Source organism: Lygodium microphyllum, chromosome 5, assembly GCF_053477565.2.
Source record: "Lygodium microphyllum isolate KBCC chromosome 5, Lygodium_microphyllum_v1.1.10, whole genome shotgun sequence".
Classification (NCBI taxonomy): domain Eukaryota; kingdom Viridiplantae; phylum Streptophyta; class Polypodiopsida; order Schizaeales; family Lygodiaceae; genus Lygodium; species Lygodium microphyllum.
The window spans coordinates 164,103,175-164,125,436 of NC_141139.1; positions in this window are offsets into that span (position 1 = coordinate 164,103,175).

Here is a 22,262-nt window from a genome sequence, read left to right on the forward strand (position 1 = left end):
GTGAGAAAAACAGAGAAAGGTATTATGCTACTTGTCATTTATGTTGATGATTTGATTATGACAGGTGACAGTGATGAAGATATCCTTCATGTGAAAATGCTATTGAAGCAGAAGTTTGAGATGAAGGATTTGGGAGAGCTGTGTTATTTCTTGGGCATTGAGGTGATTAGATCACCAAGTGGGATACAACTCTTGCAGAGGCAGTATGGATTGGACATGCTGTCCAAATATGGGATGACAGGCTGTAAGCCTATTTCAGTTCCATTGGAGCAGAATGTGAAGCTAAGCACAGATGCAGGTGAGCTTCTGGAAGACCGTACTATGTACAGACGCATAGTAGGAAGCTTGATTTATATGACTATTACCAGGCCAGATTTGAGCTATGCTGTTGGATTGGTAAGTCAGTTTATGCAGGCTCCAAGGAAACCGCATTTGGATGCGGCTAGATGCATACTCAGGTATGTGAAGTCCACATTGCAGTATGGACTATTTTATGAGACTGGGGTTCAGATACAGTTGCATGGATACACTGATGCTGATTGGGCTGGTAGCATTTCTGATAGACGATCTACCAGTGGATATGTGTTCTCTTTTGGGAGTGCTGCAGTCACTTGGAGCAGCAAGAAACAGCCTACAGTTGCCTTGTCTAGCACAGAGGCTGAGTACAGGGGTGCAGCAATGGCTGCATGTGAGGTAGCTTGGTTGCATAAGCTACTTTATGATATGCATCAGCCTACAGATGGGCCAGTTGTCATTTATTGTGACAACATGAGTAGTATACACTTGGCAAATAACCCAGTCTATCATGCTAGAACAAAGCACATTGAGGTGCATTATCACTATGTGCAGGAGAGGGTTTTACTAGGTCTTATTGATCTAGTTTATGTCAGCACAGAGGATCAGGTAGCTGACATATTCACGAAGGCATTGGGCACAGAGAAGCTGCGCAAGTTCAGAGACCTGCTTGGTGTGCAGGAATTGGGATTGAGCTCGAGGGGGAGTGTTGAGATATCGAGCTCCACTCGTGATATGCCAGGGTGATCGTTGTGCATTTATGTCACCGACGTGTCAGTTGCAGATGCGGTTGGTACACCGCCCATGAATAATAGCTCATGACAGCTATCCTTATCTACTCTAGTTCGTGGCTCAGTTAGTATGCCACCTTAGTTAGTTGAGTTTGGTTTTGAGACCCATATATAGGGTTCTTCTATTTCTTTGTATGAGAGTTCTTTTGGCTTACACAACTAAGAAGAGGAAAACTGTTTTCAGCCTCCACCTTTGTGTGTATTCCCCCATTGTGCAAGCAAGAAAGCTACAAGTGAGACTCCTTCCTTCTCTCCCACAATCTTGACAGTGGTTTCATTATACTAATATGGCATTGGCTCTTTTCATTAAAATTTTCCACTTCTAATCTGCTTTCATTAGCTTCTCCTTTTGCAATTGATTTGAATTCATGGTTGTGGTGAAGGATTCTTTAAAGTCTACACCTACAAGGTTAGGATTAGCTATCATTGTGAGATTTACTTTCTCATTTTGAGAGACAAGTAAAGCATTACTCAAAGTTTTTTGGTGGTGCACAGCTATGATAGTTATGCTAGTGTTCCATTTCTCTAATTGCAATGATGAGTGGTGACTAGGAGTAGGATTGGAATTCTTTTAAACTCAAGAAATGATTTGTAAATTTTATAGGTGATATTGGCATGTTTAGGAACCTAGAGTCAATGGTTGCCTTGGTAGTATTCATGTGCTATTATGAGCAAGGCTATGGGAACCCATCTCAATGAGATATGTGGCTATTTGTGGTTCTTTTTTGGTGGATTGGCTTTCTGTACATTACTATAGGAGGCCTGGGATTATTGAAACTCTTTCTTTGGTCACCATTGTTATTTTCCTTTTTCTTAGCTTGTGAAAGGGGTCTCTTTTGACAAATTTGTTGTAGAGATTTTTAGCTTGCACATCCAACTATGTAGCCAAGCATCACTCCCCTTATTAGTCATAGGTAGTGGGGCTAGTTTATTAGTTTTTCATTGCCCTTTAGCAAATTTCCTTATGTGTAAGGTAGAAATTAGTTTGGCTCCATGAAATTTCAAGTGGATATATTTATCAACATAGGTGGTAAAGTTGGTTTAGTAGTTCTTGGTTGCCCTTTAATGAATTCTTTCATGCTTAAAGTAGAGATTAGCTTAGTCCTAGGAAATGTGAAGTGGATACATTTGTCACCATAGTCGACATTGCATTGTACATGCTACTTTAACGGGTGGCCTACAATATCTCTTGCCCTACATATTCTTGATGTGTAGGGATGCCTTTTGTTTTCACTGTGATCATGAGCTTATAATTTTCTAGTAGAAAGTAAGCCTTGCTACCATAAGGGTGGAGTTTCATTTATGTTGGCACTAGTTGTGGGGATGACCACTTGGTTCCAAAAGTGCTAAGCCAAGGTTTTGAAGTAAAATCCTTTATTCATGTGGGAATTAGCCTTAGCTTCCTTGGTCCTAGAAGTGCTAAGGTAAGGCTTTGAAGTAAAAGTATTTATTTATGTGGGCATTATCCTTAGCTTCCTTAGTGGTAGACAATTGGACTTGGAGGTACATTGGTGGGATAATAGTTTGCTCAATAATCAGTAGATAGGTTACTACTCATTACAACAATGCCATGGGACTTTGAGTGTTTAATTTGGGGTGCATGACTTAAATGAGCTTTCTAGCTCATACCAAGTGTACTCAATCACTGTGATGGGTTTGATCAATATACCAACCCCCTTATAGGTGATTCATGTAGTAATACTTCTTTAAAGGTTCTACTACCATTGAAATATCTAGTTACATCCTCTTCCAAGGATTTGAGTTCTATGTTTCCCAATCATTGCATGAACTTGGTAGGTTCTTGGCCTCTAGACTTTATCTTTTGGACTTAGTAGAGCCACAGGCCTCTAAACTTCACTTTTGCTTAGATCCTTTGAGCAAGGACAAGAGAAATAAGTCTCCTTTATCAAATGTCCTCTATTACACATGGTTGTAATAAACTAGGACTTCTATTGGTGGGAATTTTCAATGATCAATGCATGCATGGATAGAACCCATGCAAATGTTCTAGCTGTGTCAAGTGATTTGTCCATTACTTCCCATTGTTGTTGCATAGCTATGAAAAAGTTGAGGATCCAAAACTCTACTAGCATGATGCCATCCATTTCATAAGTTAGTCTAAATCACGTCATCTAACAACCTTTGGCTATTTTATATGATGTTTTTAAGCCCAAAAAACACAATATTACTGAGTTTGGGAATCTCCCAATTCCCATTTTTTGAATACTAAAAAGGTGGCACACGGATAATATGCCCATAAGTTTCTCAAAACCATATGATGTGACCTATCATTGGAAAGCAAGCTGCTCAATTGTTCTTGAAAACTGTTTTCACTAATCATGGTTTGCCAAAAGTTATTATTTCTGATCGTGATTCTAGATTCTACAATAATGTTTGGATTACTTTGTTTGCTAATTTAGGAACAAAGATTGATTTTTCATTTGCATTTCATCCTGAAACAAATGGGCAAACATAAGCTACTAACAGTACCATTTTATATCTTTTGCGTGCATACACAATTTCAAAACCACAGACATGGGATACACATTTACATTTACTTCAGTTTGCATACAATAACACACCACATATAGCTGCATAGAAAGCACTATTTGAAATTATTTATGGATATAGATTGCCTACACTTGTTACATCATTGTCAAACAAAGTTCAAGCTGATGATGATATTGCTAACATGCATGCTACTATTTTTGATGAAGTTAAAGATATGATTGCCAAAGCCTAGCAATCATATACAAAACAAGCCAATAAGAAAAGAAAAGCTATGAGTTTCAAAGTTGATGATTATGTTTGGTTATGAATTGAAAAGCGAAGATTACAAAGTGTTGACAAACACCCTGTTGTAAAGTTAGCTCCTAGATTTTATGGACCTTTCAAGATCATTCACAAAATCAATGACAATGCATTTAAACTAGAATTACCACAACACTGGAAAATCCACAACACTTTTCATATCAGTTTATTACGACCTTTTAGAGGCCAATTACCTGTACACCCTGTTTATGAAAGCCCTCCTTTGCTAGAAGAAGAAACTGAAATCCTTGAGCCTGAAACTATTCTAGATACTGACTTATGACCACTAGAACTGACTGTAGATATTCTAGAAATCTGGTTAAGATTAAAAATCATCCTGTTGAAGAGGCCCAATGGATGCACGCTCGAGACCTAAGTGCTTACCCCTCATTGTTGGCTCCACATTGAGCTAATAGCAATTTAGGAAAATTGCTATCCCACCTCGGGGGTATGTTGCCAGGAGGCATATTCCACGGTGGATTCCGTGAGGTTTTGCGGTGGATTCTGTAAAATTTTATTTATTGCCGGGGCTCATACACAAGGTGGATTCCTTGTGCGAAAAGTCGATGGGGACGCATATCCTTTTCGGGCGTCTTGTTAATTTAATGTGCAAGTGGCTGATTCCATAGCGGGTGATTCCGCAAAATACATATTTAAATTAATAAACGTTTATGAGTTTAGAGTGCGTACTCGTAATACATTAAGGTTAGGATTGAGTTCTAACCAATTTATTTATTTTGTAGCTGAAGACTGCTAGGTATTCACTTTTGTCGGTTAATTTTATTATTTTATAACAATTGTGAATGCTTTAGTTGATGTGTAGAGTAGGCAGCAGTGGCGTTGGGAAGCACTGGGCGATAGCGTGTATTCAAGTTATTTAGAAGAAATTATCATTTTTTGATGGGCTCTCATCTTATGCGTGGCACCAATATTTATTTTGACGCGCTTATTTATTGAAGCGCATGATATTTATTTATTATTTTGTATGCGCATGGATGCACGATTTAAATATTTGTTATTGGACATTGTATTTGGGCGCCCAATAGCTTTAATTCTTTAGTGAGACAAAAGCAAACACAAAAGAAAAAGCGTGCTAATTGTAAATTGGGCTATTTTTTTGAGCTTGGAGATGAATAATATATCAAATACATGCTTTGTGGAGCGCTCACACAAGGCATGGGGGGAGATTGTACCCAATTAGTCTTTTGCTTCATGTCGTGCAAGTCTTCTCTCTGAGAACTCTACTTCTTTTGCACAAAAAACAAGAGAGAAGCCTTGCATGATATGAAGCTTCTTTTGCACAAAAAACAAGATAGAAGACTTGCACGACATGAAGCAAAAGACTAAGAGAACTCTACTTTTGCACAAAAAACAAGAGAGAAGACTTGCACAACATGAAGCAAAAGACTAATTGGGTACAATCTCCCCCCATGCCTTGTGTGAGCGCTCCACAAAGCATGTATTTGATATATTATTCATCTCCAAGCTCAAAAAAATAGCCCAATTTTTCTTTTGTGTTTACTTTTATCCCACTAAAGAATTAAAGCTATTGGGAGCCCAAAGAGTCGGGCGGTGCCCAAATACAATGTCCAATAACAAATATTTAAATCGTGTACCCATGCACATACCAAATAATAAATAAATGTCATGCGCTTCAATAAATAAGCGCGTCAAAATAAATATTGGCGCCACGCCTAAGATGCGTGCCCATCAAAAAATGATAATTTTTTCTAAATAACTTGAATACACGCTATCACCCAGTGCTTGCCGACGCCACTGCTGCATGCTCTTCACATCAACTGAAGCATTCACAATTGTTAGAAAATAATAAAATTAACTGACAAAAGTGAATACCTAGCGGTCTTTAGCTACAAAATAAATAAATTGGTTAGAACTCAATCCTAACCTTAATTTATTATGAGTGCACACTCTAAACTCATAAACGTCTATTAATTTAAATATGTATTTTGCGGAATCACCTGCTATGGAATCACCCACTTGCACATTAAATTAACAAGACACCCGAAAAGGACATGCGTCCCTAGCGACTTTTTGCACAAGGAATCCACGTTGTGTATGAGCCTCGGCAATAAATAAAACTTTACGGAATCCACCGCAAAACCTCACGGAATCCACCGTGGAATATGCCTCCTGGCATCACATTACTCGAAACATGTGATCAATTATATAGCATTGTTTTACTTTCCTTGTAATCATTATAAGATTAAAATCCAATAGTATTAGTGTCAGCACCACAAATGATCCTCACACTAGCTTTAGGGCTCTAGCTAGGCCTTCTAAACTCACCTAAACAACCCCATGACCTTGTGGCCATATAGACACTACGAATTGATTAATCAAAAGAATATGTTTATAGATTACATCTATAGATTGTAGTCCAGTGTGATGCCCTTCGTGTCTCCAAGATTAAGGAGTATCCAAACATATCAGTGTCTAGCACCTCGTAGCACAAAAAAAGGGAGAAACCCCTTGCTTATCATTGTGGCCCCACTACGGCTCTCCTTACACCCTAGGGATTAGCCCCAGGATGCATTGTTTCAACATAAAACACATATGCAACATAGTTCTCTCTTTTAATGAAACGTTCCAAGAGATCATATAATCCTTACAACATCAAGCCCCAAAGGAAACAATAACACTAAATCTACGACTTAGGGAACCTCACACTCAATGTGGGTCAATCGTTCAAAATCAAGTGCTATGCCCTCTGACATATTGCAAATTCAAAACTCATGTTCATAAGCATGAGTTACTAATTTTGAAAACCCAAAATGCATATTTTTAGTGGAAAATAAAATTTTTAATTGTTTTGAGCAATCAAATTATGTTCATGTGGGATAAAATTAAATGTGAAGATACATTAGAGTGTGATTTAATGTATTAACTTTAAAAAATGGTATTTTATATACAAAAAATAAAAAACACTTAAAAAAGTGATATTGGCCAAAGAAAATAAAAAAATAGTTTTACATCCAAAAAATATGAAAATTAGAAATATATTTGTGCACATATAACAAAGGTAAAGTATGAGGTTTAGTCTCAATTTACCTTGTTTATATGTTATATTGTGTATTCATTGGTTTTCACATAAGAAAAATACATTAAAATTACTATTTACACCTACCACCGCAAGCAAAACCTTAAACAATAGGGAGGAAGGGTTGTGGAGAGTTAAGTATTCTTTGAATTATGAATTTATGCATATTCTATCATATAGGATTCGTTTGATTTAAGCCTAAGAAAGACCGTAGCACGAATTATTTCGGAACTGCCTTAGCAACGACGCAATACACTAGGGTGAAATCATGAAAGGGATGTTTGTGCATATCCACAATAATTAAATAGTCATCAATAACATATAGCCCTTAGACATATTGTAACCAAGCTTCAAATTTTTTTTAATCTTATATGAACAAGATTTGCATCATGAAATGTTAAAAAGGATTTGAATTTCTACTGAAAAGAGGCTTACTGCCATTTTTCAGATTTAGGGTTTCAAGAATTGAACTTTTGGGCAGCCCCACCAGACACACCATTGATCTCCAAATCATGTTGATCATCATTCCTTAGTGTTGGAACCGGAAAAAATTATAAAAAATCGGCAACTACTATGAAGTTTATTGTTAGAAGTGATTTGAATTCCCGTCTTTGATGGCCGCTTAAAATTGTCAAATCCGTGTCTGCCACTTCCTTTAAGCTTTAATTTTTGCCGTAAAGTTAATGACATTTGACACTTTTTTGGCATTTTCTCGATCATAAAATCTTCAGTCATTGGTGACCATGGGATAGAGCAACTCAGCTCGTCGAATCCATGAACTAAGTTGTACATCAAGAAACCATAAAGAGCATCCATCTACTACAAAGAAGAATACACAATAAAACACAAACATAGATCTCACGTTACCCCTTGAAAAAATCAAGGCATGAAAATCCACAAGGGATAGGCCAAGTATCATCTGACAGAGACTAAACCAATTGCTCCAACATAGAGTGGCTAAAAAGAACTATCAAAGGAGTCATCCTAAGAGGTGGTCTGACCTGCTTATCTAACCTAGGACAATAGGACCAAGAACTCCTACTAGAGGGCAAGGACTCCTATAGCTTGGTCTTTCAATTTTAGATACTTTTGATTCATCACTTTTTTATGCTTCTGGACTTAATATTCGAGGGTATAGAAAGGAGTGACATGAGCATATTGTGACCCAAGGAGAACAGGGCATTGGTCTCAGGTCTTGTCTTGGCACCTGAGAACCTACCAATCCCTCGTAAGGAAATGAGAATTTCCTCTTGGAATTTTTCTTTCTTCTTTTTTTCTTTTTTTCAAGGGTTAGAACCCCTTTTTACACACATTTGTATACTATATAGGGTTTTTTCAGATATAATCATTGTTCCTTCTCTTACTTTCACTTGGTAGGCTTCTCTATCAGCCTCACAACTAAAAGAAACTCCTAGAAACAACTTTCGAGTAGGCTAGCACGAAAAGATCACTAAGACTACTCTCAAAAATAGCTCTTAGAGTGCCCGAAAATGTCATCACAAGAGATGAGACCTTCCCCAAATATACCAAACCAAACCCTGGGTCTTCATGCCTTGATTGTTAGGGATCCTTATTATCCCAAGTAGAAGATCCGTCTTGCCACTCAGTAATATGATAACCCTTACTCCACCCGATCACTCAACCTTGGTGGTAACAATGCTCTAAATATAGATGCTCAAGATAAGGAATGATTCTGTCCATCTGATTGCCTTGGCACCTACTACAAGTTTAAATTGGATTTTGGAAGACGTGCAAATATACCATCTGAACGTCAGCCCCTACACATAATAGGGCTTCAACTTATTAAAGTTTACTTTAGTTTTAAACTATGTTCTCTGCAAATTTACTAAAAGGGTTGTAGAGCCATTCTTTCCTACACAAACAATCTTATAAGGGCCATCCCATTTGGGTTCCAACTTGCCAGAGAATAACTCATGACAATCATCATAATACAACACCAACTGACCCTTCACAAATTTAGATATTTTAGCACAAAGGTCATGAGGCACTTTCATCGTTTTCTTCCCTACCTCTTGATGCAACAGAGCTTGTAATGGGATCTCATCAAGATATGCTAGAGAGGTCAACCTTTCCTGCAATGCTTCTTATTCACACACACTTAACATATGCAAAATCATCTTGGAAAACCGTTGGCCACCAAAGCCAACGCTTAAAGCTTTTTGGGTGGTAACTTGTCCAACAAAATGGCCTCCACATGTTGAATCATGACATTCCTCTAGAATAAAGGGTACCTTATCATGTACCACACAATGATAATAAATCTCATCCACACCTTTCCTATATAAAACACCTACTATTATTGAAAAGTGAAGTGCTTGTTGCTTAATCTTTCTCTTCTTGGATTTAGAAAGAGTTTCCGTTGAGCTACTTGTTGATAGATAATGCCTGATGGACGCATACCATGACAAAATAGAGGTTGCTTCAAGTTTGCATAAATCCTCGTAATCACTAATATTAGTCCACTCTTCCTTAGGCTCACCAAAATCTTCTTAACACTCTACAATACCTTGCAGCTTTGGTGGCTTGCTCTTAATTTCAAAATCAGACTCCTGCAAGGAAATCAACCACTTGGCTAGGCCATCATGGGGTTGAAGCTTGTTCAATAATAAGTGTAATCCCTTTGCTTTGGTGAAGAACACCACCTTCTCATAAAGAATATAGTATCCTAACTTCTTCGTAGCAAACACCACAGCCAAGCAAACCTTCTCCAAATATCTGCAACTTGCAAATGCAGTAGGACGATAAAGTTGTGCCTCCCAAATTTGGGATAGACAACAACTAATACTACACCTTATTATAGTTGTGAATATATAAAAAACCTCACCCTTTTTAGAGATTTTAAAACTGGTGCTTTGGATAATTCCATTGTAATATGTTCAAATGCCACTTTGCATATATTTAGCTAATGCATTAATGAATTGATGATAGTAACCAACGGATGAAACAAAATTGTGAACTTTCCTAGGGCAAGTGGGTGGGCTTAGGGCCACAATAACAACCACATTTTCAATGTCGGTGTGGCAATACCGGGGCTGCACTCACAACATGGCCCAATAGTAAATGATAAGGCACCCCAAATACACACTTCCAAGGATTAAATGTTATGCAATACTCATGACATCGCTCAAAGCATGCATGTAGAAAAATCAACTATCTATGACTGGTCATGGTAGCTACCCCCAAATCATCTATGAAAACCTTTAGCCCTTTAGGAGATATATCGTTTAAACATTTTGTCAGCCATTCTTTGCCAAGACCTAGGAGCATTACATAGGCAAAAAGTCATCATATGGTATGCAAAAGTATCAAAAGTGTAATGAACGTTATCTTTAAGTTATCCTCGTCAGCAATGGCCATTTGATTATAACCTATGAAATAGACCATGAAAGAATATATCTATCGCCCTACTGATCTAAAATCCAATCGATAAAGGGTAGAGGATAATAGTCCTTTACCATCTACTTGTTCAATTCATTAAAACCGACACAAATGAGGATTTGATTGTTCTTTTTCTTCCTTATTACAACCAGTGAATACCACTCTATATGTTCCATGGGAAAGATCATACCAACCGTTCTTAAACATATCCAAGAACATATCATTTCCTCAAAAAGAGGCTCTCTTAGCTCAAAAGGCATATGTCTAACATTCTGCCTCACTAACTTACTACCTTCTTTTGATGGGATTGTATACACAGCAATAGAGGGGGGAATCCCCTTCACTTCATCATAACTCCATGCATACATATTCCTAAATTCCTATAGGGGTGCCACATAATCTGCATGCTCATTAGTAGATAACATAGTGTCTAGTTTAATGGGCCAAGGATCATTGGGAGTCCCAAGATCCAACTCTATCACATCAGTATCACGAATCTTTTCCTTTGGTTTTATTAGCTCATTCAAACATACTTGGTAAACTTTCTCACTAGTGGCAAAAACCTCTTCAGAATCACTGATTGAGGTTCCAATTGTTGAAGTTCCTTCTAGTGTCTCCCATTCTATAGTGGGAGGTAATTCTCATTCATTGAACAATCACTCAGGGTATGTATCCAGAATTATCCTCTTTAACAACCCACCCCAACAATCAGTCGACCAGCTATGTTATCCACCAAACAATCTGAATGTAATATCCACAAACATCCAAGCAACAACTGATAGCTTGGCCTCTTAGCAAATTGGATAACATGAAAGTCACGGATCTACTCAATATTAGCATCCATCACATGTAATTGTGTTACCATCCCTTTGGTTGTCTTAGATAACCATCAGCCATTTTTAAAATTGTCATGATATCCATTTGGATTAGTAGACATTGCCTCTCCAACAAATCCATACTCATAATGTTTACGAATGGATCAGGGTCTACTACTACATTGTCTATCAAGATTTCACCAAGATATGTCTACACCCTAGGGCAATGGTTCTCTACATGATTCCACCATTCACTACCCACTCAATGGTCACCAAAAGGTTCTACAACATAACCCGTTCATAGAATTTTCTTAAACTCCTTATGACATTTGGTGATAATTGGATTAATTGTAGCAGATTCTCATCCGATTTAACTTCACAATGTGTGTTTGCTAGGTCAAACTCATGAAAGTTTGCCACTACTCTCTTCTCTTTCCATACTAGCCCTCTTTTGGCTTCTTGAGAATCTTAGTATCCTCTTTTTCTTTCAATTTTCATTTTCTTTTGACCACATGCTCCTCTAAGACACCGTCATTTTTTAAGAGGACTTGCGTGGGTATCCAACACCTTCTTGTCATCCTTGTTAGGTTTAGGGTTATTTTTGCTTGTACTAGGGTCATCTTTCTGAGCGTCTTTCAGTTCTTGATCCCTAGTTACCACCCTAACATTGTTAGGAGATAAACTCTCACATATTGGCAAAGTTTCAAACAGACTTACCCCACTGGGTATTTCCTCGATTGTGGCTTTACCCTTTTGTAGAATTTGCTTAGGGACCTCTCCTTTAGTATTCTCGTTATTCGCACAATTATTCATAGGCCCAAGTTGTTGACTACCTTGTTGAACAGAACTAATCCTACTCCAAGAGGTAGTGACTAAGTAACCAGACTTCCCACATATATCACATATGACATTAGGAAAATTACGAGGAAAATGCTATCCACCACACCACTTATAGCTAAATTGTGATGAGCCCCCATCATCGGGCTTTCTCGTACCCATAAAATTTTGCTACTACTTTAAGAAAACAACATCTATGGAAATTTAGTAGTATTGCTCAGTGATCATATCATATAATGTTTCATCATATCCTTTACTTCCTCTACAATATTTGATGCACACGACTCATAACCAGTGGTTTTAGGAGCTACCCTCTCACTAGGTTGCACAACTTGCAAAGGGGCCACTGCTTGTATTGACCCTTGGTTTACAAAAGAAGCTCTTTGGCTCACTATTAGCTTAATGATATTTAGAGGAGCTCTCAAAAAAGGCACATTTTGTATCATTCTTCCCCTACCATTGGGGTTGGTCACAGGGGTACCAATCGCACCTTGATCTCCACTAACTATTCCTAAATTATTTTTGAAAATAAGGCTTGAATTAAGATTTTCTCTCGATGCATGGGCCGCTTGTAAGTGGGACTCTACTTCCTCTGCTCAGGTTATAGCAGTATCTATATCTACTAAAGGGACACTACTCAACTACTACACTTGGATATTAAAGTCCAATCCATGGGAGAAATATTGGGAGTTGGGCAGTAGAGGTGGAATAGGGATAGAGCCTTGCAACTTGCAAAAGACCTTTTTTATCTTCTTGGCATATGCTCAAGAATTTTCATGGAGCTCTTGATGTGTCACATTTAGAATACATAGCCAATATTAACCACCTCTTTTAGGGGCGAATTCTCTATTAAAGGCTGCAAATAATAGATTGATCATGGTTATGGTACCCGCTTCTAAGTCTTGATACCACATCATAGCCCTCCCTTTTAGGGCCATATTAAAGAGAATAATAAGATATCCCTTGTCCACAATTTGAAAATTAAACATGAGTTTCAAGAACTTACTTATGTGAAAGTTTGCATCCTCCTCCGCTAACCCATTAAAGATGGGTAGGGGAAACTCTAAAGCTGGCAAATTTGGTGTTCCTATAGGAATTTCAATAGGTTGCACCATAACAACAACTAGATTTGTTGTAGGAGTTTGTAATGGCATAACTACAACTCCACTTAAAGTGGGTTGACTTACTAGGAGAAGGGGTGCACTAGAGCATTCTCCTCCTCCTAACATATTATTTATGACACTAAGGTCACTAATACCTCTTCCTTGTAGGGGTATTGGGCTACTACATTGAGGGGAATACCTCCTAATGATTTTTTCTTGCCGTTTAGCCCTTTCAACTCTTTCTTATTTTTGGATATTGGTTTCATGGTATTTATAAGAAATAATGGGTCTATCATGATGTCTTTGGCATAAACTAACTAACTAGTCCCTAATTAACCAAGATTCGAAAACTACCACTTATTAGTGGCTCCCAACAAATGTACCACTTTTTGGGACAAACAATGGGCCTAACATTGGCTCTAAGGCTCTAGCCACGGGCCTCCTAAACTCACCTAACCAATCCCACTGTCTTGTAGCCAAGAGTGTATATACACTATGAATTGATTAATTGACAGAATGGGTTTATAGATTACATCTCTAAATTGTAGTCCAATGTGATACCCTTCCTGACTCCAAGCTAAAGGAGTACCCAAACATATCGATGTTTAGTACCTCGTAGCACAAACAAAGGAAGAACACCCCAACTTATTGTTGTGACCCCACTACGACTCTTGTATACCCCAAGGATTAGCCCCAAGATGTATCATTTCAGCATAAAGCACGTATGCAACATAGTCCTCTCTTTTAATGAAATGCTCCAAGAGATCATATAATCCTTACCACATCAGGTCCCAAAGGAATTGATAACACTAAACCTACGAATTAGGGAACTTCACACTCAACGTGGGACAATCGTTCAAAATCAAGCGCGTGCATGCGGTCCCTTTCGTCCAATTGCAGGTCGTCTGTAGCCTGTGGCCTGAGCTTGGTCGCCTCAAACACGTCTCCTGTAGCCTGCGACCTGCCAATTGCCATTGCACATTTGGGACTTGAAGCTCCTGCTCGCTTGTGCCTCCTGCTCGCCTGACACTCGTCATTGGCTTCGGGAAGCGTGTACAGCTTGTGTGCTCTGATACTGGTTTGATATAGACGAGGAGTCTGTGCGTGAGTTGAGCTGAGAGTGAGGATGCAAAGAGTTGAGAGCAATAGAGTGTGAGAGTGAGCACGACACAATGGGTATTCGGTACAATGACTAAGGTACTACATTTTAGGTTTTGAATATATATAAAGTACAAAGTATAAGGGTGCGTTCACACCCGAACACAATAAAAGACACGACGACCCTTTATTTCCAACAACATTTGTATTTTGTATAATCATATGTTTGTATCTTGATGATCATGATCGTAAAAGGGTGCTCGGCAAGTGAACAAGTTCCCTGCAGGGGCACTATCAAAGTGGTTTGATTTGCATTTTACTTGAGTATAACATTCTGCCCTTGTATCACCCCATGCATTGGCATATTGTTCTTTAAACATGCATATGTGTGTGTGTGTCTCTCTCTCTCTCTCTATATATATATATATATATATTCAATTTGAGAGCAGTCAACTTGGATCCACTGTATTTGTGGTAGCTCACATGGCAATCTCTAAACTAATGTGTACTTAGCTACATAGATTAGATGAAGAGAAGGAAATGGTGTATGTGTTTATTCCTTACACATAGCCTTACAATGATTAACAATGAGATGACGAGAGTTAAGAATTTAATGGATATGCTTAGGTCCTTTTCAAAAACCTTCAGATTGCTAAGATTTAATTAAAAAATAATGATTAGCAGTTTAATCAATAGTGTTTAAAAAAACACTAGTATCCAAGCTCAGTAAAGTACTTGTGTGGGGGGAGTCCACTGGACGGATGTCAACTTGAGAGTCACCTTTCGAGCAAGGAGCTCTAAGTTTTGAGTTTTGGGTTTGCAATGAACTTGAACCTTGCTCAGTTTGTGATTTGAATCACTATTCATGACTTTAGTGAGAAGAAAATTGAAGAAAACCAAGGTTTAAGCTTTTGGCTATGGTGGCTGCTAGTGGGATACACAATTAGGGTTTTGCTTTGTGTGAGTAGCAGATGAGAAATTTTAGGAAACCATGAGGTTGAGATAGCCCACTTTGGGGGCTAACAAAGCCCTATGGTGGTTTCTATGATTGTGCATTCCACATGTTGCATCATTGATTCAAACTCCACGCTGCCAAATCTACACTTTTTTTTGTCCTATTGTAATGCGGAGCTCCACACACTGCAATGTTGAGGTTTGAGGTGCTAGGCCATTGTGTCCTGAGCTAGGGAAGGGGTCCTCAGAAGAAATTGGGACTAAAACACTCTCTTTTTATCCCCCTAGGCCCTCCAATAGAGGTGGACATGTCAAATAGCTAGTATGGAGATAAAGAGGTATGATGAAGAAATGAAACTCTCATGTGCACTTAGTGTGAGATGGAGTTAGGGGGAGCTTGTTGGATCAAAGGTGGCTTTGATACCATGTTGGAAATTAGAGTGAGAGCCTAAACATGTGTGCATAAAAGGGAGAGAGACCTCAAGTACAAGAAGTAAATCTTGCTTAGTAAGTTGCTCACAAGTACAACTGGTATACTCTCTCTACCTTTGAGAGTAACCTCTAAACTGTTTATATAATCTCACTATGGGCTAGGGTTGGGGTTTCCCTTGGCCTTCAACTCATTCACACCTCACCTTCCCTCATGCACCCTTGCTTACTCAGGGTTCCCATGCTACACTTCTAACAACCTATACCGCATGTCCGCTCTATTGAACACACAACAAGTGGATCTTGGGTCACTATATCATAAAAAATTGTAGTAGGCTATCTCACCAGGACTGGCTATACTATAACATGAGGCTCCTCTTGAAAGATTACCCTTCGTACCTCAATCATTTTCTCTGGTCTCATATGCATTTTATCCTCATGGAAGATAACATCACGGCTATGGATAACCTTCCAAGCATGTGGATCCTAAAGACGATAGTGTATCTCACTTAGATCCCCATATCTAAAAAAGATGCATTTGAGAAAGTTTGAATCCAACTTATTATGGTTATCTTTGGAAATATGGCAAAAAGCCTCAAATCCAAAGGTTGGCAAGTGTGCATACAAGGGAGGTTTACTAAACCATACCTCCTCTATAGCTCTGCTAACTAAGAGCAATGCACGGGTATCTAGTAATGAGATGCACAGAGATAGTAACTACTTCAGCCCAAGAATGTTGATGTAAGCCTATCTAACTAAGCATATTACAAACTCTTTCCTGGATAGTCATGTTTATACATTTTGCAATACCATTTTGGGGTGGGGTATATGGTGCAGTCAATTGATGCTTAATACTCCTCTCATCACATAGCTGCTAAAAAGTCTTCAATACATATTCACATCCATTATCAAACCATAGGTATTTTAGCTAGTATTGCTAGGAGATGTTGTGAATAGCCATTTTTATGTGTATACCTATCCCTTCTACCTAGAATCCTCCATCAACCTGAGTGAATCATTTAAGGATTACATGCTTAGTAGAGGGTGTCTTGATCTAAGTGTCCTCAAGTTAGATGCATTCGGTGGCCTTAGTTGATAGCTCTGCTTTTAACCTAGCCCTTCTCCCCAATGCACAACCTCAAGGCACATTAAGGGCAAGACACCTTGGGTTTCCTTAGAAAATCTATCACCTTGAGTATGCATGCACAATAAAACCTTGCATACTACTTGGGTCCTCAAGTGTGGGATAATGCCCAAGCCTTCTTAGAGCTCCACCCATCTCCCAATTACACATGCATGAATAGAAACACTACACACATAGGCATGCCCCCAGGAGAGGATATACCTTGTAGGTTCTATGAAGATCCATGACTACAAAATGTTATGATTAAAGAACCAACAACATTGGTGTGGCCAATCACCCTCTTCACCAACATAACATCCATAAGCCATCTTGTACCTTCTCACACACCCCCAAAAAAATTGTAGAGCTACATTTTCATCCTCCAAATAGCTATAGCCTCCAAGAAGAATCACATCATCTACCATCCCTAGCACGTTATTCTACACTGCCATGGGATTGGCACTTATCTAAGAGGGGGTAATGTTAACCTCTCAAGCATGCATTGTGAGTTACAAATGCCTTTGGATTATGTGATATAAAAATTCTTTTCTCAAAGACGTTGATTTGAAAAATGAGATCCAAGTTCACTTTTGTGCAAATTGTGCACAATATTTAAAAAAAAACTTGAGTGAGTCCAAAAAAACACCTAAGTGCATGCAAGGTAGGGGATGAGATGGAGCCAATAGAGTTAGCAAGATGCCCAAAAAAGGGTGAAATCATAATCAAATGTGTATAAAAAGGATGAGAACTAATCTAGATGTTATTCATGAGTGTGGCAACTTTTCTCTTATCTTCTTTTGTGGTCCTTGTGAGAGTGTGAAGGAGAGGAAGAGAGTGAGGAAGTGTGAAATAGTGAAGGACAAGGAGAGAAGCTTTCTCCCTTCTTGCATATCTACTTCTTCTCATTTCATTGTGTTGAGTGCATGTGGGCACAAGAGAGTGTGAGGGGGTGAGGGATGCATGTGTGAAGGTCGTCTCTCTCTTTTTCTTCTTTATTCACCTACAACCATTTGTCATGTTAAGCAACCATGGATGCAAGGAGTTGAGTCAGGTGCAACACGCATGGATCATGGAGCAACACATGCCAACCATTTGCAACTACAACATGGTAAGTGAATGTAAGCACACTCACTACATCATAGGTTGGATTGTGTGTATTCATGCAAGCATGAATGAGCTAGGTGAGAGATATCCCATGTTTGTAGGTCAAACTCTTGAAACAATAGGAGTGTACCCATGGTCACAATGTAGTACATGTGAATGCAACAAGCTTGGAGGGTGAGTGTAGGGTGTGAGATTGAGGTTGGTACTTCTCCTTCTTCTCTCATTGGAGTGCTTATAGGTTAGATTGAGGGTGATGGACTAGTGGGAGCTGATCAAGCGATATGCTTGAATCTTGAGGCCACCAAAAAACCTCATCTCTTGTTATCTCAAACAATGGATCAATGAGTGGATCTTCAGTCCACTTCTTGTTGAGATATAGGACATTGGCCATTTTCAACCTTTTTAGTTAATTGATGTACATGTTCATGGTCATGTAGCAGAAGGTCTTTGAGTAAGAAGCATCGATGAGGAAGGAAAATATTCTTGTTCAAACTTTTATTATAAATCAATCTCAACCAATTGCCACATAGTGTACAAGCTTTGTAGCCCTTGGTAGAGTAGACATACATAAAAGCAATCACTTTAGTTCATGTATCATGAAATTGAATATAAAACTAATATAAAAGGGATGAAAATCATATGTACCTAAGAAAAATCCATAAGCCAGGAAGTCATAGATAGTCCAAGCTACAATACCAAGAACTTTGAAGCTTCGCTTGCCTTTGGGCTTGGACACATTGACCACACCAATCCTATTCCATAAAGGCTATAGGTCATCGATAAGAGGTTACAAACATATATTTATGTCATTTACTTGACTTTCACTAGCATCAATAAAGACAAAAATAGGTTGTCTTTTCTAATTCAAAGGAAAGTGGGAAGTTGTAATTTATCACCACAATTGGCAAATGGAGAAAGGGTTGACACCATCCAATGCTACACCCATCTTGATATTTTGTAGTTCCATTCCAAAATCTAGCCATGTGGTATCAATGTGCTTGAAGGTGGAAAATTTGCATAATCTCATATTTGCTTTATTTTTTGGATCATTAATTTATAAGGTGTGATATTTCACTCCTAGGATACGAAAACAAGCCAAAGTCCCCTTCATCATCAAACAAATGTAGAAATCTCAAATGGGAGACAGTCCCTATTGTTACATAGAAGAACTTGAATAGGTCTGTGAGGCCAATGGCCTCATGTCTAACTTAAGAAAAGTATAAGCCTTCACATTGTGCTTAGGTAACAATGGGCATACTTGGTTCAAATCTTGGATACTACAAAAAGCCACATTCTCTACATTGAAATACCTCTTGGTTACCACAATGCAAAATGTGAAAGGGACAAAATCAATGAGCAAAATGGGCCAAAAGTCATAAATGATAAAAACAAAGATGGAAAAATAAAAAAGGTAAACAAAATCATAAATCCAATGGGGATATAAGGCACCAAGAACATTTTGGAAGTTAGTCTCCTTGGGCCACTTACAATGTGCATGGAATATTTTTTGGTCAACAACCATGGCTATTTAATTATTCATAATATTATTTTGAGAGTTGAGCTCAATACATGTGCAATTTGTAATATTTCCTAGCGTTGGAAAGAAAGGCTTGTAGCTTGGCAAGTGGCAAGGGTGTGAGAATTAGCTTCATGTTCAATTTTGGAAGATCAACTCAATATAATCTAAACATGGGTGTATGAAGTGAGAAAGACTGACCAAGCCAAAAAGGAGGTAAGAGGGCTCAACTTTGAATAGAAGCCCTAAACTCAAAACCCTATGTATTAAAGCCAATATTGAATGGATAAGCTCTTTTCTCCTCTTTGCTTCTATTCTATCTTATTGTGCATCATCTTGGGAGTGAGTGGAGAGTGTGAGTGTGAGTGTGAGGGACTTGGGAAGTGAAGCTCCTCTCTTGTTTCGCATTCTTCTCTTCTTCCCTTCTTCTTGGGTGAGAGGTAGAGTGCAAGAGAGCTTGGCTTTCTTCTTCTTTTGTCTACATTTCCTTGTGACTATCAAGCACTCAAACAATGGGTTGGAATCTATAGAGTAGCAAAAGAGGATTGAGGAGCACCATTTGAATCATGGAGCTACTTCTTAGCCTTTGAGTTATGGCATGTATGTGAAAATAATGAGGTGAGCTCACTACATCTTTATCAATTTGCACTTTCTTCTTTTTATGGAAATTGAAAGAGAAGTGACTAAATTAGCAAAAGAGGGAGATTCATTGATTTGAGTTCTATCAAGTCATGTGTCCATGTTGCATTAGCGAATGTGGAAATATAATATGAAAAGAAAAAGGAATAACAATAAATGAAAGAATAGTGAAGAAAGCTTCTCCTCCTTGGTCTTAGGCTCCTTTCACACTCTTACTTGCTCTCCCTCATACTCTCACAATAGCTATGGTTGCCTCAAGCTTTACATCTGTTGATGCCAATAGTTGATGATGATGATGGAGTGGAGAGATTCTACTCCTTGGTTGGTTCTTCACACATACACACACACTCTCTCCTTTTCTCTCTTTAAAAGCTTTACCTATGGTGGAAGGAAGAAGGGAGAAGAAGAATGCAAGAGCTCTTAAGTTTTCACACACAAGAATGAGGGATTATATTTGCTTTATACATTATATACATAGGGTTTCATAAGTGGTTGGTCTCAATCCATCTCATTTCTCAATTTTGATCGTAGTCTAGTACATGGCCACTGGTCTTCATGCTTGCCCACAATAGATGGTGTGGCTTGGACTTTTATATGGTTGAATTAGTTGCAACAAATCCATGTTACAATTGCACAAACTTCTCTATATATACACAAATAAAAATGTGACTTCAAGAGATGTTATAATATCTCTGAGAGTGATTTTGGCTCTAATTGTCTTGCTTACTTGATCCCAACATTCAAACAATTTATTTTATCATTTTCCGACATCCAATAGGACTTCAAACTTTTTTCTTTTAATAGGCCCACTTCTCTTTGATTGGATGACCTTAGTTAACTCCTTTGACCTCCCTTGATTAACTACTTATTCTTTATTTTGTAGTATTTCATATTTTGGGGACTTCAAAACATGTCACTTGACTACAATAATTAGTTGAAGCTTACATATTGTGAATTTTTTGTATCTCTATCTATATCAAGGATCTGTAGAGTTGTATTTTAAGAGTTTAGCTTTTCTAGTTGATGGAATTTTGGTCTAATCAAGGTCCAATATTTTTACTATCTAAACTTAGGATCAAACATGTTTCTATATCAAGGAATTTTATATTTTGCCCTTTAACTCTACCACATGCCATTGTTGTAAATATTATTGCATAATAGATCTTCAATTTTTGCTTGTTTTCAAAAATATTTTGGGAAATAACATTTCCCCTTCTAATTCTAGAGTTCTAATTTATGGATTTTTATTTAAATTGATGCACATCATTTAAATGATGCAAATTTAAGTCTCAAAAGTTTATTGACATTGTAATTAGCAAAACCCATTATTCTCATATAACTTTTTAAACATAACATTGGTATGCTAATCTACTTAGACCCCATCAATGTTGCAAGGGGAACAATTTTTTTTTTTAATTTTTAAATTATGATGTTTTTCCAACATCGAAAAACCAAATTCCTTTGAAAGCACAATGTTGTTATTGGAGTTCTTTTTGAAAAGAGAAGCTTGTGTATAAACCCAAGATGCTAGTTCCTTGAAGAATGATCCTTTCTTAATAAATTTATGGAAATTTGAGGTTACTAAGGGTATGATGTCAAAATGAAGAAATTATTTCCTAATCAAATCCTTTTTTATTTATGACACACTTCTAGGCTTATGAAGATCCAAAACTAGATGATCTACTTGAATGGTGGGAGCATAGACGCATTGTATTTTTGTAATTATCATCATGATGGTTCACATCCAAGTCATTTACAAATTTAATATGCCAATGTTTCATGCTAATCATACTCCACTTAGTGAACTCTCTTTGGAATTCTATTGATAATATTTTGCCATTTCTAGCACACACAAATTGTGCGAATATCAATAGCTTCTCTAACTATGCATGGGAATCATGATCAAAAGTGGTTATTGATATTCATAGTAGACTATTAGAAGATCTCTTTAATCACCTTAAAATTTCGACTACTGACTAGGTGATAAAAATTTAGACTATTCACTTTTGTGAATATATTCACAAAACCCTTTTCTCCCAACAATCAAAATAGAGAAAGACATGAGCTTCACTAGCATTCACGATATTGGATAGGATTATGTTGATATGCATGATTGAAAATCATAGTCTTTTGACCCACTTTTTGTGTACCAATACTTGTGTTATCATACCTTCCACCACATAATGGTTGTCATCCATATCAATCTCCCTTTCAATTAAATTTATTTCCACATGAAAGGAATGCAAAAGTTTACAACGCATTTTGATAGTATGGTGCACCAACTTTTCAAC